The 17,531-nt window shown below is 47.8% G+C and overlaps 1 protein-coding gene across 1 annotated transcript in view; it reads right to left on the bottom strand.

Annotated features, from left to right (window-relative positions):
• Positions 1–17,531, bottom strand: part of LOC146863443 (uncharacterized) — a 265,763-nt gene that overhangs the window by 3,176 nt on the left and 245,056 nt on the right. The window lies entirely within an intron of this gene.

The raw sequence follows: 17,531 nt of genomic DNA, 5'->3' as shown, positions 1-17,531 counted from the left end.
TGCAGTGGTATAAAAATACACATATAACAAGGAACCCAGAAATACAGATTTCATCACCATAACAACAAACTCTGCAGAGCTTTAACACTCTCAGGGCTACTAGGATTGTGTCATGGAGGACAAAATTATGCGTCAAGGTAATCCAATAATGCAGCAAAAAACTGCAAAAATGTGCAGTAATATTTTCATCGATTCAGCTAGAAACAATATTTTGGGTGAAATATGCAGCATAAGCAGAATATCTCTTATCATTCAGCAATCCTGCAGCCAAAGGATCACACAAATACACTGACATCACTATTGCCCATATCCTCCCAACAACTTGTTCAAGAATGGTAAGAAAAAGCAATAAACATTCTAATTTCAATTGTAGGAAGCTGGCTCTGTCTATACTATACCAAATTAAGGGATAGTGTGCACAGAGTCCAGGGAGTCCCCCAGAGGTATAGCAGAGGCTAAATTAGGCAAGTACTAACAGCTCTCTTTGTGGTAGTGTGGGCGAGCAGTTAGGCTTATCCAGAGGGTGTGTTAAGCATTTATTGTATTCACCCAATCAAGGACTGATTACATACACTCAGAGACAGAATCCAGACCATTTGGGTAAGTATAAAAAAGGTATAATTAGGTTTTATTTTTAGAACCAAGCAGGACTTGGCACAGGTAATTAAAATATGCTCTCAAATGCAAGACTTTACTAGGAAAGCAGTTGTGGTTGAATCTGCAATCGTTACAGGTTGGTATTGGTTCAAAAAGCAGTTTAAATTACACAGTAATTACTTTTGGAATACTTTTGGATTACATTTACACTACATTGACTACTCGTGTGGTATGCCTAGATACCATGCCGGGAATCTCCTAATACACTGTAAGTAAGACTTTTTAGGATTTGCAGTTACTTTTTCTCCATACAAAACATCAGTTCATCACAGAACATTTTAGGAACAAAAACACATAACATTGGTTCCTATGGGAGAAAAATACTCGACTCACGAGTGGGAGTTTTGGGGGGTTAAGACCAAGGTTCCCCAAGGTCTAGGTTGGCACTCAATTTGCACCACCAGCAGCACGGAGGAGGCCAGGTGCAGAGTGTAGGGGCCCAGTGTTAGCCAATGGGCCTAAGGGGGCCTTCGGTCAGGGACTGCCCACGAGCAGGCTACTTGGCTGTGGGAGTTAAGATCAGCACTGCAGGGTCCAATAATCAGCACAGGGGTTGCACCACCAGCGGCACAGGTGTGGCAGGGTGCAGGGTGCCAAGGCAATGTTGAGGACCCAGTGGATGTCAATGGAGACCTTTGGTTCAGAAAAGAAGCTGCAGGCTCAGGCAGGGAGACTTCTTGGAGGAGACTACCGGCTGTAGAAGTAATTTTGGATCTCGGGGGATGCTTGGACACCGTCGGTTGGGCCACCCAAGGCCGTGGGGCCTCTGGTTCTTCTTACCAGCTCTGGTCATGGTCAGGGGGACCAGTCAGGTTAAAGCTGCAGGATTCGTCTTGGAGCTTGAGGGAATTCGGGTGTCCTCGGATCCCAGGTCAGGATTGCGAAGCCACCTGGAGTCGTATTCTGTTGGTGAGTCTTGGCTTGAGCACATCCGGTGCTGACAGGGGACAGAGCCTGTTAGTTGAGTGCAGACAAGTCCTCCGGGCTCTGGGAGTTGCTGGACTCACCGAGTTTCTTGCTGTTGGCAGGTAAGGGGTGGACAGGCCGGTAGTGCTGGGGCCAAAGCAGTAGGCGTCCTCTTCTTCCTGGGTCAGCATGGCTCTTCGGTCCTTCTTTCGTCCTCAAATCTGAGAAGGCAAGGTTCATTGTTGCCCCTAAATACTAAATTTAGGGGCATTACAGGGGTGTGTAGGCTGGGCCCAATGGATCTCTTCCTTGGGGTGAGTACACCTCCTATTAGGCCACCCTCCAGTGGGAGGGGGGCATGACCCTCTCCCTAATTGGTTAGGTCCCCTCATCTCCAAGATGGAGGGGACTGATATGTGTGCTTCACCTCGCCTGCCCCACCTGAGGGGTGGGTTTGGCAAAGGTGGGCTCACCTCTCCTCCTAGCTCGGTTTTCCCGACGATTCTCCTGCCCAAAGTGGGGGTCAGAACCAGTGAGAACCAGTTGCTGGGGGCAGCAAAAGGCAGGGACTGCATACCAAGGTAGCAGGCCTTTGAAGTTTACCCTTTTGTAGACCCAACCCATCCTGGGGAGGTGGCATGACACCTCTTCCCAGGATGGGCTTTGTCTCTGGACCCAGAGAGCGGAGGCTGTCTACCCAAGGGTCCAGAAACCTGTCTGGTTGTGGCAAACGGTGGGCAGCCATTCAGGAACCACACCAGGGCTGGTCGTTTTCCATGGGGCATCTCTATGATGTCCTCTGTGTGCACTGCACAAAAAATCTGACACTGGCATTAGTGTGGGTTAAATGTGCTGAGAAGTTTGAGAAGTTCCTACTGGACCTCCCATTCCTTTGTGAATGGAAACGGCCTCTTCTGTCCCTCTTTTTGTATTCCTGAGAAGTTTGCCACCAGGTTTTAGTAAAGACTGTGGAAATGTAGCTCGTAACTGAACATTATCTGCGCCATCTTGTCTCTCCCCAGCGTGACACACTGAAAAACGCACAGCAGCCATTTTAGGCACCCTGGTCTCTCTCCCTGCTCATTGCCGATCGCCAGCGCGTCCCTCTGGCGCTGCGAACATCCCCCCGCGCGCCGGCCACCCCTGCTCTCTCATACATGGGCCATAAACCCTCTCCTTCTGCGCGACCCTGCCATGGAACCACATCCCACGCCTGACCGACATCCCATACATGGTCATACACCTCTTTGATAACCCCCTTCCTCTGCGCCCGATTGCCCGAACCGATCCCAGGCCATCACCTAGCCCTGCGGATGCAGTTTATTGCCCCTACTGTAAGGGAAACACCCCACATCAAAGGGATTACAGTAGATCAAGGCCCCCCACCCCCTGAGACCTGACCAGTCGCACACACCCCCGGGAATTGGCGGAATGTCCAGCTGTGTGATAGCCATCTCCTACTGTGGGTGGGGTGGGGACTTCCACTGTAGATATGTGTGGGAACGAGCTTGAAGTGGGGATTCTGAGGATGTTCTTTCATGTATCAAAGCGATCTCAAGAATGTGCCATGTATGATAAACCTGCAATAAAGTCATAAACATGTGTATAAGAGGCCAGGCCTCAGAGATGTGGCTAGAGCACCTCGTGACGATACCTTGCTGTCTGATCTGATGTGTTCTACTCCGACGGAATAAAACTTTGTTTCCTGCCTTCCAGTCTCCGGCGCCTGCCTCTTTGTTGGTTAATTTTCGAATGGTATAAGAGGCGATTACCGCCGGGCAATACTTGAAAGGTTATCGACTGCAACTGCCTCTACCATTTAACAATTGGCGTCCCAAGCGTGGGGCCCATCAGCGACACGTGGATCCAGTGGGAGAGGTCCCGACGACAGAGTGAACGACTGCAACGATCGGAAAGAGCTCCTGCCTGATAGACCCTCGTCTGGCAGCCGATCATCCAAACTTCACTGGTTCCGAGCAGACCTCTCTCGAGTGATCTACGGTCCTGACTGGGAACCATCAGGAGTGCCGCAGCAATAACAGAGAGTAGAGGACGATCGGGCGCTGGAGGCGGAAGACGAGAAAACTGTCCACGCGGTCCGGGTAAGGTCGTGAAATACGACGAATTGCTAAATGATTGACTAATTGATTGAAAATACTAGTATTGCTTATTGATTGTTCTTTTTGAGGTATTCACTGCCTACAAACGGAGAAGAGTAGAAATACTCTCTCTTCCTTTGCAGATAGTGAAGGGTAGGTAGCGCGGACTTTTGTCCCCCATTGTAATCTGTCGCGCCTATTTTCCTCCCCACTGATTGATTGTCCGAACATTGATTGTTTTGAAGAATAGTGCTCTTTTGAGATATTCTCTGTTTGCAAATAACGTAGAAAAGAAATATTCTGTCTAGTCTTTGCAAATAGTGAAGGGTAGGTAACGCAGACTTTTGTCCCCATTGTAACCCGTCGTGCCTATCTCTTTCTCACCATTGATTGATTGATTGTCCGAACACTGGTTGTTCGATATTGGTTCTTTGGAGGTATTCTCTACTTGCAAATAACGTGGAATAGAGATATTCTATCTAGTCTTTGCAAGCAGTGAAAAGATAGGTAATGCAGACTTTTGTCCCCGTTGTAACCCGTCATGCCTATCTTCTCCCCACTGATTGGTAGTTGGTTCCGCCCGGACCGCTTATTAGAGGTGAACCATCCGGCTCCACTGGAAGGCACCCCTAATAAGGACATGTTCACTAAATATGGACTAGTCGCCGTAGCTTATAGCAAGCTATGGCATAAATATACAAAAAGGGACCCCGAGAGTCAGTGGCCACTGATGGGATCCTTTGATGATCATAAAATAGAAACGCTAGAAATAGCTCTACGTAGCAATAAAACTACGCCTACTATGCTCGACAGTATCGGCATGTGGCGCAAAGAAACAACGCAACGGAAAAAGAGAGAAGAAGTAAAGGCAGAAAAAGAACTACGAAAGGCAGCTCACCTTGCCGCTAGAAAATTAGAGGAAGAAATAAGGGAGAGAAAGGAAGCTAAACAAAAACAAGAATCTGAAACATCAGGCCAGTGCCCTGTTAGGACCCCCTCTACGCTCTACCCTGAATTGCCCTCCAAGCAACGGGCGAACGATGAATTGCTATTAGGTCCTCCGATCACTTACATGCCCCCTCCATACGCTCCCTCCCAACCTATAGTGCAGCACCCACAACCCCCGAACACAAGCGAAAGCAGTACCAGGGCCTCGGTTCTCACGGCCTCCGAGCCGGCCGAGCCTCTTGTACTGAACACAACGTTAGCAATAACGTTAGATGACCCTGAGATGAGAAAGAAAGATTCCGCCAGAATGAATCGACTAACAAAGGATGAACAAGCCGGAATCGATAAGGTAGTAAGGACACTAGTAGAACGAAAAGAAAGTGAGGAATATGTAACAGACATGTATAACTCGTATGCCGACAACCGCAGACGACACTTTGTCGTACGACTTTGTTATCACACCCTGAATGCCTATGAGGATAGGTACCAAGATAGAGGTCCCGAAGGCTTAGCGACCTTGTATAGGAAGGTAGACATTGGGGAGGAAGGAGAGTGCGATGTGACGAACCTCTTCACTCGTACACTCGAAGTCTTCCGGCATCTAAGAGAACACAGACAGACAACCAAAGCAGAGACCCCCATAGCGACTGAACCCCAGGCAGGAAAGGCTGATACCATGATGCCCATCAAGGAAGCCGCTCCTTACTGGGTCCCCCCACGAGGTCAGGGAACACACGACGACATCAACCACCAAGATGCGAGGGGAAGGGTTGTATATAACTGGGTCTATCAGCCATGGGACCGACAACACATCTTGACCTTTAGAAAAACCCTACCCGACTTAAGAAAGAACCCGACTGCCTTTTACACAGAACTAGGTACGGCCTTAGGTTCTACTATAATGACCTTGGCGGATATCGATTTGTTCTTCGGGTTGTGTCTGCCGGCTGATGTGTGGAAGCAAATCCGGAAAGTCGACCACGCTGAGCCGTTCGGATATACCTGGGTACAACTCGATACCATAGACAAGCAGCGAGGACCTGGACAGAAACCCCTAAAGGCCATATTGGAACTCCCAGACAAGATTGTACAGAAATTGAAGACCCTAATCCCAGAAAGGAAGATAGACTGGTCGATAGTGATGGCTTGTCGCCAGAAACCCCAGGAGGATGTGTCTGAATACTTCTCTCGATTTGAGACAGTGTTTTCCGATTATAGTGGCCAGGACATGACCACTGCAACCGGACATCACCTCTTTGTCCAGAATTATGTGAAGGGTCTGTCACAAGAAGTCTCCCAGAAGCTACAGACCAGCGAGAGTAGTTGGGCAGCCTCCAAACCCGCTGCTATCCTCCAGATGGCCCAATACTACGAACATCAAAAGAATGAGAACGATAGGGCGTCCGAGAAAAAGAAAAAGGAACTGAAGGAGAGGGTAATGATAGCACAGTTGCAAGGGGTGACCATAGGAAGGGAGCCCCCTAAAGGAAATTACCAACCAACCGCCCCTAGAAAGCTACCCCCTAGAGACCATACACCTGCACCCTACACTGGACGAAGAGACTTAGACGGGAACCAATGCGCGTTCTGTAGAGGGTTCGGACACTGGAAATCCCAGTGCCCGGTCCTTCTGGAAATGAACAAAAACAGAGACACCAGAGACATAGCATATGACCCCAGAAGTAGAGGACAGGGACGAGGGTACACGAACAACACCACCAACAACAATCCAGGCAGACCAAACACCTTTGATCGCCCCCGACAGAACCAGTGCCAGCAGTCCGACTACGAAAACACCCATGACTTTGCATAGGACCGCCAGGGGCAAGGGAGGGATCCAGTCGAACTCCGTGTTGACCAGCAAGGTCCTTACATCACTGCTAAGGTCTTGGGCACAAAGTCTCCATTTCTGGTAGATACTGGGGCGACACGTAGTGCGTTATCTAAACGACTGATTCCTAGGGCACCCTTGTCTGGCTCACACGTAACCTCAATAGGCTTCGATGGAACGCCCTCCACTAACCCCTTGTCAGCACCAATCTCCTTTGACTTAGAAGATAAAACCACTGACACGACATTCCTGCTCTCCTCCAACACCCCCGATGCTATTATGGGACTTGATTTGCTAAAACATTTCCGAGCTACCATCAGATGTTCCCCAGACGGAGGGCGAGTCATCCTGCACGATAACCCGGATCTGTTCAGGTCTTGTCTCACACGACGTATGTTCTCCATAACCAATGCTGACTTGTCCCTACTCGACACGTTACCCTCACACCTGTGGGCAAAAACCGACTCGGACGTAGGACGCATGGTGATCGACCCCGTACACATAACTGTCCGACCGGACGCGGTGCTCCCAAAACTTCCACAGTATCGGATATCGCCCGAAGGCGAGAAGGCATTGGTGGAAATCATCCAGTCCCTAGTCGATGCAGGCGTGGTAGAAGAAGTAGTCAGTAATGTTTGCAACAGCCCTATCCTACCCATTGTAAAGAGGCAAGGTGAGGTAGATGAGAAAGCATACCGCTTCATTGTTGACTTGCAAGAGGTTAACAAAGTAGTCATACCTCAGTACCCCGTGGTCTCGGACATCACCACCATCCTCACCCTGATTCCGTCCACTGCCACCACCTTTACCGTTATTGATCTCAAGAACGCATTCTTTTCCATCCCCATCCACCCAGACAGCCGCTACCTGTTCGGCTTCACCTTAAAAGCCCGTTCATACAGATTCTGTAGGGCACCCCAAGGCTACACTGAGAGCCCCAGCATTTATAGCCAAGCCCTCAAGAGACAACTAGATGCAGTCCAACTACCAGATGGAGTGGTGTTAATACAGTACGTCGATGACATTCTTTTGGCGGCCGACACCACTCCACTTGCAGTCACATCCACCATTCACCTCCTCCACTTCCTTGCGGAGAACGGTCACAAGGTCTCCAGGAAGAAGTTACAATTCTGCCAACCCCAAGTGACATAGCTAGGCCACCTCCTATCCAAAGACGGGAGGAAACTTACACCTGACCGAATTCAGACCATCCTAGAAACCCCTGTCCCCAAAACTCAGAAGCAAGTGCGGTCCCTGGTCGGCCTCACCTCCTTCTGTCGACAGTGGTTGCCAAACTTCAGCCTTATTGTAAAACCTCTGCTTTCCCTGCTAGCTAAAGACGCTCCCTTCCCCCTCCCCTGGACACCCGAATGCCAGTCCTCCTTCAAAGAATTGCGAAATCCCCTTTGCTCAGCACCAGTCCTAGGAACCCCAGACTACACTAAACCTTTCTCCCTCTACACCCACGAAAGGGAGGGATGCGCGTTGTCTGTCCTAACCCAGTCCATAGGTCCTAAACAACGACCTTGTGCCTACTTCTCTGCCACTCTTGACCCTGTAGCCAGAGCTTTGCCCGCCTGCCTTCGAGCAGTAGCCGCCGCTGCTGTCTCTATCCGGCAAAGTGAGGGGATCATGCTCTCGAACCCCCTCACTGTGTTAGTACCCCATGCGGTTGACACCCTCCTGAACCAGACCAAGACTCAACACCTGACCAGCGCACGACTGACTGGTTATGAACTGACTCTGCTTGCACCCCACATCACATTGAAACGATGCACCACTCTGAATCCAGCTACTCTGCTACCTCTCCCTGACACTGACCCCAATGCGTCCCCTATACATGACTGTGTGACCCTCACCGACGAACAGACCAAGAGTAGGGTTGACCTCCGAGATACTGCCTTCCCAGATCCTGACGGAGAGCTGTGGGTAGATGGCTCATGCATCAAGCTCCCCGACGGCACCACCTCAGCCGCCTATGCAGTCACCACGGCCCGAACAGTTGTTGAGACAGCCCGCATCACACAGCGATCCGCACAGGCGGCTGAACTGATTGCTCTCACACGAGCATGCATTCTAGCAGCGGGGACAACCACAAACATTTACACCGACAGCCAGTATGCCTTCGGGGTGGTTCACCACTTTGGGCTCCTATGGAAGGAGAGGGGATTCCTGACTTCCCATGGCACACCCATCCTACATGGAGATCTAGTCTCCGCTCTGACCGAAGCAGTCCTCCTCCCCACACGACTAGCTGTGATCAAATGCCAGGCACACAAAAAGGTGACGTACATTATAGGACAGGGAAATGCGCTGGCGGACATCACTGCCCGAACCACAGCCGAGAATAGGTCAACAACACGCATGTACGTGACCAGGTCACAAACTGAGAAATGACGACAACCGACAACATCACCGGCCAAGAAGAACTCCCGGACAAAGACCGACCATACCTGAGCTGCGACCAGAATACAGAGACACTTGAATTAATGAAATATCCCGATCCCACTGTGCCATCCAAAGAAGGGTATAACCTGCGACGAAAGGAGGGAACTTCGGCTAAGCAGACCACGAACTAAGTTGAAATCTCGAACCGGTAGCCTAATCACCTCAAAGGCCTCCAGAAGAGAAATTAAACAAAGTCTGTGTTTCTGCACGCTACCGAGTCCCTTGAAGGTGATGGAAGCGCCCTACATGAAGATGATGGAAGCAACCGGACGTCCGAATATCCACTACAAAAACCCAAAGACTGACAAAATGCACAGCTCAAAGACTATCGCGCTCTTTATTACCCTACTCTTTTGCCTTCTCCTCATGATCACCTTCTGGATCGTGGAAGAGAGTGCACCCGCTCATGAGACATTGTTGACCACTGTCCAACCTACCACCATGAAAGAACACCATCTGATCTCACTTTCACCCCAACTCCGAGAAAGGCGTAAGGAGTTCTGGAATAACTCTTTTGTGCAGTTGCTCCACCAACACAATCTTGCTGCCAATGCAACCAACTGCTGGATCTGTGGATTGCTGCCACATGCCACTGGACATTCTATCCCTTTCATCCCTTCACCCTTCTCTGTCCATGGCTCTTGCCTCGCTTGGCTAATCCTCCTGCAAGAAAGCTACAAGGACAATGCCACTTCCGGCAAAACTATGTCACACTTCTACCATGGGTTCTGGCTGAACAGAACTGGAAAAACTTCTGCTCCCTTCTGTCCTCTGAGATCAAACACTTCCTTTCATATGGACATCCCTGCCAAAGAGCGAGTCGAAATGCAGGTGTTCAACAACCCAGCCAGACCCACCTTCTCTTACCTCCGGAAACGAACGGCCGCCACCCTAACAGTGGCCCTATCCGTCATCAACATCACAGGTCTTGTGTGTATCGAAGGTCTGGGAACGCAGCTGGTGGGCCACAGTTCCTGTCTCATCACCCGAACATTGGACTCAGTTGACCCACCCTCCTTTGTTACCTCCCCAAATATGTACTTCGTCTGTGGTACTAAGGCCTACACCTGGCTTCCGAAAGGGTGGGGAGGCACCTGCTACATCGCTTTTATCCTTCCTCCAACATATGTGGCTCCAGCAAACCATCACCGGCAGAAACGTGCAAAGGACATTGTACAAGCCGACTCCACTGGAGCACAGTTCATGGATGCAGTAAAGGGACTTGTTCCACTGTGGGGTCCAATGGCAAACAGCCGTGCCATCCGGCACCTGACCCAGGCAGTCGAAACCACAATGAACATTACAGCCGGCATCCTCACCAACAACACCGCTGAGCTTCAGGCCGTCCGCCTGGTAGCTCTTCAGAACTGCCTTGTTCTAGACGTGGTTCTGGCTGATCGTGGAGGAGCATGCCGCATCATTGGGTCCAGCTGTTGTACCTACGTACCGGATAACTCACCCTCAGTCTACAAGGCGATTGAACACCTCCACAGACTTTCCGCAGAGGTTCATCAGGAGCAAGAAGGATGGTCGCTTGGGAGTTGGTTTTGGGACACTATTAAAAGTTGGGGGTGGAGGTTGTTTACGTTTATCCTAATACCAATTGTGATCCTATGTGGATGTTGCCTGGAGATTCAGTGTTTGCCACCCTTATGTTCACTTTTCATAAACTGCATCTGCCCTAAGACTCTGAACTTCGAAGCAGAAAAGATGAAAGCTCTGCACGAAGTAGAGGTGCGTGGCATTATGGGGATAGATCCGAACTAAACAAGCTGGCGAGATATGTTAAAAGGGAGGACTGTGGAAATGTAGCTCGTAACTGAACATTATCTGCGCCATCTTGTCTCTCCCCAGCGTGACACACTGAAAAACGCACGGCAGCCATTTTAGGCACCCTGGTCTCTCTCCCTGCTCATTGCCGATCGCCAGCGCGTCCCTCTGGCGCTGCGAACATCCCCCCGCGCGCCGGCCACCCCCGCTCTCTCATACATGGGCCATAAACCCTCTCCTTCTGCGCGACCCTGCCATGGAACCACATCCCACGCCTGACCGACATCCCATACATGGTCATACACCTCTTTGATAACCCCCTTCCTCTGCGCCCGATTGTCCGAACCGATCCCAGGCCATCACCTAGCCCTGCGGATGCAGTTTATTGCCCCTACTGTAAGGGAAACACCCCACATCAAAGGGATTACAGTAGATCAAGGCCCCCCACCCCCTGAGACCTGATCAGTCGCACACACCCCCGGGAATTGGCGGAATGTCCAGCTGTGTGATAGCCATCTCCTACTGTGGGTGGGGTGGGGACTTCCACTGTAGATATGTGTGGGAACGAGCTTGAAGTGGGGATTCTGAGGATGTTCTTTCATGTATCAAAGCGATCTCAAGAATGTGCCATGTATGATAAACCTGCAATAAAGTCATAAACCTGTCTATAAGAGGCCAGGCCTCAGAGATGTGGCTAGAGCACCTCGTGACGATACCTTGCTGTCTGATCTGATGTGTTCTACTCCGACGGAATAAAACTTTGTTTCCTGCCTTCCAGTCTCCGGCGCCTGCCTCTTTGTTGGTTAATTTTCGAATGGTATAAGAGGCGATTACCGCCGGGCAATACTTGAAAGGTTATCGACTGCAACTGCCTCTACCATTTAACAAGACATTATGGAGCTGTGGAGTTCTTAATGACCAACTCCCAGACCATACACTCTTGATGGCTTTACTACACTTGCAATGTCTAGGAATGGACCAAGGGCCAAATGTACGACGCTTTTTAGCGTGCGCAAACGGGTCTTTGTACATGGGCGCATGCTTTTTAGCATGCGCAAACAGGTCTAACAGTATTTTGCGACTCGCAAATAAATTGCGAACCGCAAAATACTGTTTTGCGACTCGCTATTAGGAAGAGGTGTTCCCTTCCTAATAGTGACCGCAAAGCTGAGTACCAATATTTTGCGACTCGCAAATTACCACCCACTTCAAGTAGGTAGTGATACATTCGCAAATGGGAATGGGTCCCCAGGGGACCCCGTCCTCTCTGCAAATGCATGCAATATTATTTTTTAAGGGCAGACAGTGGTCTCAGGGACCACTTCCTGCCCTTAAAAAATGAAGTGAAAATGTTTCATTTTTAGGAAAACGGGCTGCATGTTTAAAAAAAAGCTGCTTTATTTAAAAGCAGTCCAACACACGGTGGTCTGCTGAGCCCAGCAGGCCACCATCATTGGGAGGGCTGCCATCCCCAATGGGTACGCAAATTGTGAGAGGCTCATTAATATTCATGAGCCTCACAATTTTGCGACCCCATTGGGAATTGGGAATCGCAAACAGTGTTAAACACACTGTTGTACATGCCAAATATCTCCTAGCATATTGTGAGTTGCAAATGCAACGCAATTTGCGAGGCTCTATTTTTCAGGTTGTACATCTGGCCCTTTGACACTGTAGGTGTACAGGGTTCGTGCCACTGTACCCTCACTTGGGGCTAGTGCACTCTGCTCAAGGTGTGAGTTACCTAGGCCCCAGGCAGTGGGTTGCATGCATGGCACACATGGATGTGTGCCATGTCGACGCTTCACTTTTCTCTGCACCAAAACACGCAGCCTGTAAAGGCAGTATGTGGGTGTTAAGGTACAGGGCCTCTAAGGGTGGCACAATAGGTGCTGCAGCTCTTGGAGGCCTTCCCTGATCACAGTGCCCTTAGTACCCAAAGTACCCTTTACTGTGCTTACCTGTGGCCAGAGAGGTGCCAATTTTGGGTACAAAGGTACAGCTTTGGGAAAGAGCACAGGCCCTGGGAACCTGTTTGGCAGCGACCTAGGGAACACCAGTGCAAAAAGAGGCACTTTCCTACACCAATCAAACATCCATAGCTTCTGTACTTTGAAGAAATGTTTTTTTCAAGCTAACTACCCCAAAATGAGCATTTAGGGGCAGATTTATCAACACTTTGTGCCAGTACAGTCACCCAAAATGATGCGAACTGCTGCAAAGTGCTGATTCATTTACTTTCCAGCACAACACGTTTTGCGCCAAAAAGCTCAAGGTATTGCCTAGTACATTTGCACTACTTTGCGTTATTTTGCCTCAAAGTGGCGCCCCTTGGGTCGCACATGGGAGCCACACTAACAACCATGGTTTCTGACACAATGGCCTACGCATTAATATTTGTAGACATGGTTTTCTGTTCCATGAGGCAAGCATTAACTTGGAGAAATGTATGTATTTGTCCAACATTTTAAACTTTGCATGTGTGGTGCAGTGTACAGCGCACAGACAATGTTTGAAATGCTTTAATGTTTGAAACGCTTTACAGTCTTGACATAGTGGGGCATATTTACAAAGAAGTGATGGGGTGTGGCATTAGCCTTCTTGGGTTAACGGCACGTGCTCCGCCACTTCTGAAACGCAGGGCTGCACCGTATTTACAACAATACGGTGCAGCCCTGTGTTTCCTCCTGCGCTGGCACTAATTTCAGCTGCTTAGAGCCAACGCAGGCTCCCTTGCACCATAGTGCAAGGGTGCCTGCGTTGGGGGGAATGATTGTTTATGTACAGGAAGGTTTCCCTTCCTGCACATCATTGGTAAAAGTAAACTGCCCATTGACTATGTGATGGTCTCTGTTCACCAGTTTCCTCAGGTGAAAAACTTTAGATTTGCAGATATGGGGTCCAGCTATCATCTTGCCATCTGCCAGGAGTGTGTTCATTGCAGACTTTCTCCAGACACTGTGTGCAACACAGTTTTTCACCAAAGGTTGGAGGAAGGCACATCAGTTGCCTCATGTACGCAGATGATCTGGCGGTGACGGATCTTACACCTATTGGGCGTCAATGGAAACCAAATGCCTCAATGCTTACTGCCTTGAAAACAGCTAACAATAAATGTTGATATGACAAAAACAATGTTTTTTGCTAGGAGGAAAATGACATTTGCGTGGTTCCTTGGTAATGTAAGATTAGAGCAGGTTAGAGAGCATAGATATCTAGGTCTAATGTTTTCAGATGATTTGAGGAGGAATAAACAAATGGCTGCTCTGAGGCTTGCCCTGTCTGCAGTAATGAATGGGGTGAAAAGGTTGGACCGTAAATTTGGCAGGTACACCTTGGAGCCACTAAGCAAAGTAATTCAGGGTAAGCTAATTCCACATGCCTTATATGGAGCAGAGGTGTTGGTTTTGGACAGGCGAATAATATGAGAAGGGCTAGAAGATAATTCCTTAAAACTAATTCTTGATCTCCCTAAAAATTCTATGATCCAAACTGTAAGGAGGGAGTTGGGAACTGTAGCCTGGAGTGTGATGTCTGATGCCAGAGCCTTGCGCTTTAATGTGTCTGTTAAAGATGGTCCCCCATGCGGCATATTGTCAGAGCAAATCTTACCTGAGATAATGACAATCTTCTCTGGGAAAAGTAATCCGATGATAATAATGCAAAAGCATTTGAATGTTCCAGAGAGTTGTATAGAAGGAGGGGAAGTGGATTGGATTAACCAGATAAAGAGTTCAGTCGAGCAAAGTGCTATAGAAACTAAATGGACAGAGGATTTGTATCATCTTAAAATTAAGACCTCAGCCATTCCCTTCTTCATTTCACAGGAGAGCCCTGACTTGTTCCCATACCTATAGAATATTCCAGACAAGCGCTTGTGGAATGAAGTCTTGAGCTTGAGGGTGGGAATTGACCCCGGGTGGCATATTAAAGGATTAAAAACAGAGGTTGTTAGGAACAATTGCCAGTGCCCCTGTAAGAGAGGTAGGACATATTCAGTGAGCCATTCCTTGTTGAATTGTGTATTCTTCATTGAGGCAAGGAAAAAGATACTTCGGCCTGTGATGCAGGGCTTGAGCTGATTTATAGTCTTAGATTACGAGATGTGGCTATCGTCGTTGGTCAGTATTAGTGCAAAATCATAAAGACTCAGCTGGTATTATCTTCCCCATTGGGTTTAAGATCCAGGTCTGTGTGGATGTGATTACACTCAGCAAGGTGATGTGAAGTAAATTAGTGGGTCCCCAATCAGGAATGTTGCGAAAAGCTGCTATGCATAGTGTACCCCAGAATCCCGATTGGGGTAAACATCCGACTTGATATTGGTTAAATGCACATTGCGCTTTAAAATGTTATTGGGACAGAATTAATTGTTCTTATATTCATCACTTTTCTATCATTTTTAGTTAACGGTTTTAAATATATGTGAGACTTGGACTGTAGATTGTATTGGGTCGGGAAATGTTTATGTTTATATATTTGAAATTGCATAATCTACAAGTAGTTGTGTAAAGGAATACAGCCATGCACTGTTGTTTTTAAGAACTGAAATTGTGTTCTTTTTTTATGCTTTTTATCTTTTTATGAACTACGAATGTGTGTAATATTTCTATAAGAATATATTTCATGGAAATAAAGTAATTTTGACTGACTTTGACATAACAGTCACCCCAAAACATCTTTGCAATGCTTTACCAATGTCAGGGCCAATGCGATTATGCAGCAAGTTTATGTAAATTATGTGACGAGGTTTTCTAAACTATGCAGCAAAAGTGGCAAATATTGAGGCACATTGTCTGGCAGTCATATTTTCATGCAGTTGTGCTAGAAACATTATTTTTCCGAAATCTGCAAAGTATGCAACTTAAGTGACAAATGTAATAAATCCATCAGTTCATTGTAATAACATCTAATACAAAGATTCGGTGGATCTCGTTCACGTACAGGCCTGTCTCACATATGCAAGCCCAATGTTTCTTGAATTAACAATTTTTTTCACGCAAAAGCAAGAAATGGATCACAGAGGCCTTTTTATATCAGAAAGCTTAAAATAAATTTTTCTTGACATCTACCAACGATAATGTGAGTGACGACAGTGGAGTGCTCAAAAAGAGACTTCTGTGACAATAAAATTAGTGATCCACATAATATAGATACAACAGTGTACACCCCTGTGTGTAGCATGTCACAAGTGCAAACATGCTAATTCCTTGAGAATGAAGGGCCATATTTATGAAAATGTAACGCAGCGCAACAAGTTGCCTTGCTGCGCTGCGTTACAGGGAAAGGACAGAAATGTGCCTTTTCCCAGCGCCGGCACACATCCTGCTGCCTAGCGCCAACGCAGGCACCCTGGCACCATGGTGCAAGAGTGCCTGCGTTGCAAGGAGGATTGTTTTTGTGCAGGAAGGGACACTTTCTTGTACAAAAACAACCCCTGAGGCATTTTCCTCTTTCTATGTGTGCTGCACACATAGAAAGAGGAAGTAACGAGGAGCTTTTCAAATATTTCTCCTTGTTACGCCTCCCATGGGGATGTGTAGCATTTTGGCACATTCTCAGGTCTACCAGTAATGGTAAATCTGGGAATGCATCAAAATCCCGGGTGTTGCATGGGAACAACCATGCTCCACCCATGGAACGCCCCCCTGTGGCAGAGTAGCACAAAGCAGCGATTTGCACTGCACTACATTACTCTGGATTTATTAAGCAACTCAGGGACATGCAAGGTGGCCCTGCTTGCCTTGATAAATCACATTTCAAGGTTATGTTGCTTTTGCATCACACAACGTGGTGCAAAAGCAAAGTAGCCTTTGATAAAAATGCCCAAAAATGTTTTAGCTGACCAATCCCTGAGTTTTGTCAATGTTTCGACCCAGTCTGGCAATTCGAAGGGTCTCATCAGGATGTGAAACATACCCAGTCTCTCATTTTGTCGCAGACTGTACTTAATACTAAGGAGAGGAGTTGCCTGTTGTGCCGTCTATATATGTTCAGGGTGTAGCAGTCCATATTCAAAATAGCTGCCCAATGCAGAATATAAAGGATCAACCAGCAACCAAAGCTCCTGCTGCAAGACCATCAAACATATCTTTTGCCCAAAACTTCCAAATAAAAAAGTTCATCCACTTGAGTTTGGCATGCAAAGTTTTATAAAGTGGGGATCAGAAAAAGGAAAAGTGTCAAAAACGTTGCATTTACCCTTCCAACTTCCATTTGCACGAATATCTTCTTCTACACAGAAATATTGCTGAACAGAATTACCCTAAATGTAGCAAGAAAGCAGACCTTTACTCCTTCCTGAACATAAACAATCATTCCCTGTAATGCAGGCACCTTTGCACGATGGTGAAAGGGTGCCTGCGTTGGCACAATGCTGTTAATTTTAGCCCAGCGCATACACAGGGGTGTGCCATATTGCTGTAAACACAGCGCATCCCTGCAGTTAGAAATGTCAGAGCGCAGCGCTGCCAAATTTGGTGCAGCTCCGCGCTTCAAAATTTCCTTGTGAATATACACCCTTAGTCTTATGTGGGAATGGCAGACTCATCTGAAGAGGGGCGAAGTTATAGAAGTGCAACAAAGTTTTTCTATAATCTAAAAATCTATCGGGTAGTGATGGTCACTTAATGGGCTGGTTAGAAAGAGTTTAGAATTTTAACTTCTATAGGAATCTTTGCTCTCCACTCCAGAAACAATGCTGACCAGAAATCTACCAATCTTGGCATGAAAGTAGATCTTAACTAAAGAAAGTGCCTTTGCTGATTAGGTGCAAACCCACATACTTTTAGAGAAATTACAATCAATGAGTTAATTTATAGAGCTAACTGGGCGATTAATCTTGGATGGTCCACAAATCGAGGTTTGTAGAC

The sequence above is a fragment of the Triturus cristatus genome, chromosome 2_2 (assembly GCF_964204655.1).
Source record: "Triturus cristatus chromosome 2_2, aTriCri1.1, whole genome shotgun sequence".
Taxonomy (NCBI): Eukaryota; Metazoa; Chordata; class Amphibia; order Caudata; family Salamandridae; genus Triturus; species Triturus cristatus.
Note: the sequence above shows the minus strand (reverse complement) of the source record. Positions and strands in the feature narration are given on the sequence as shown.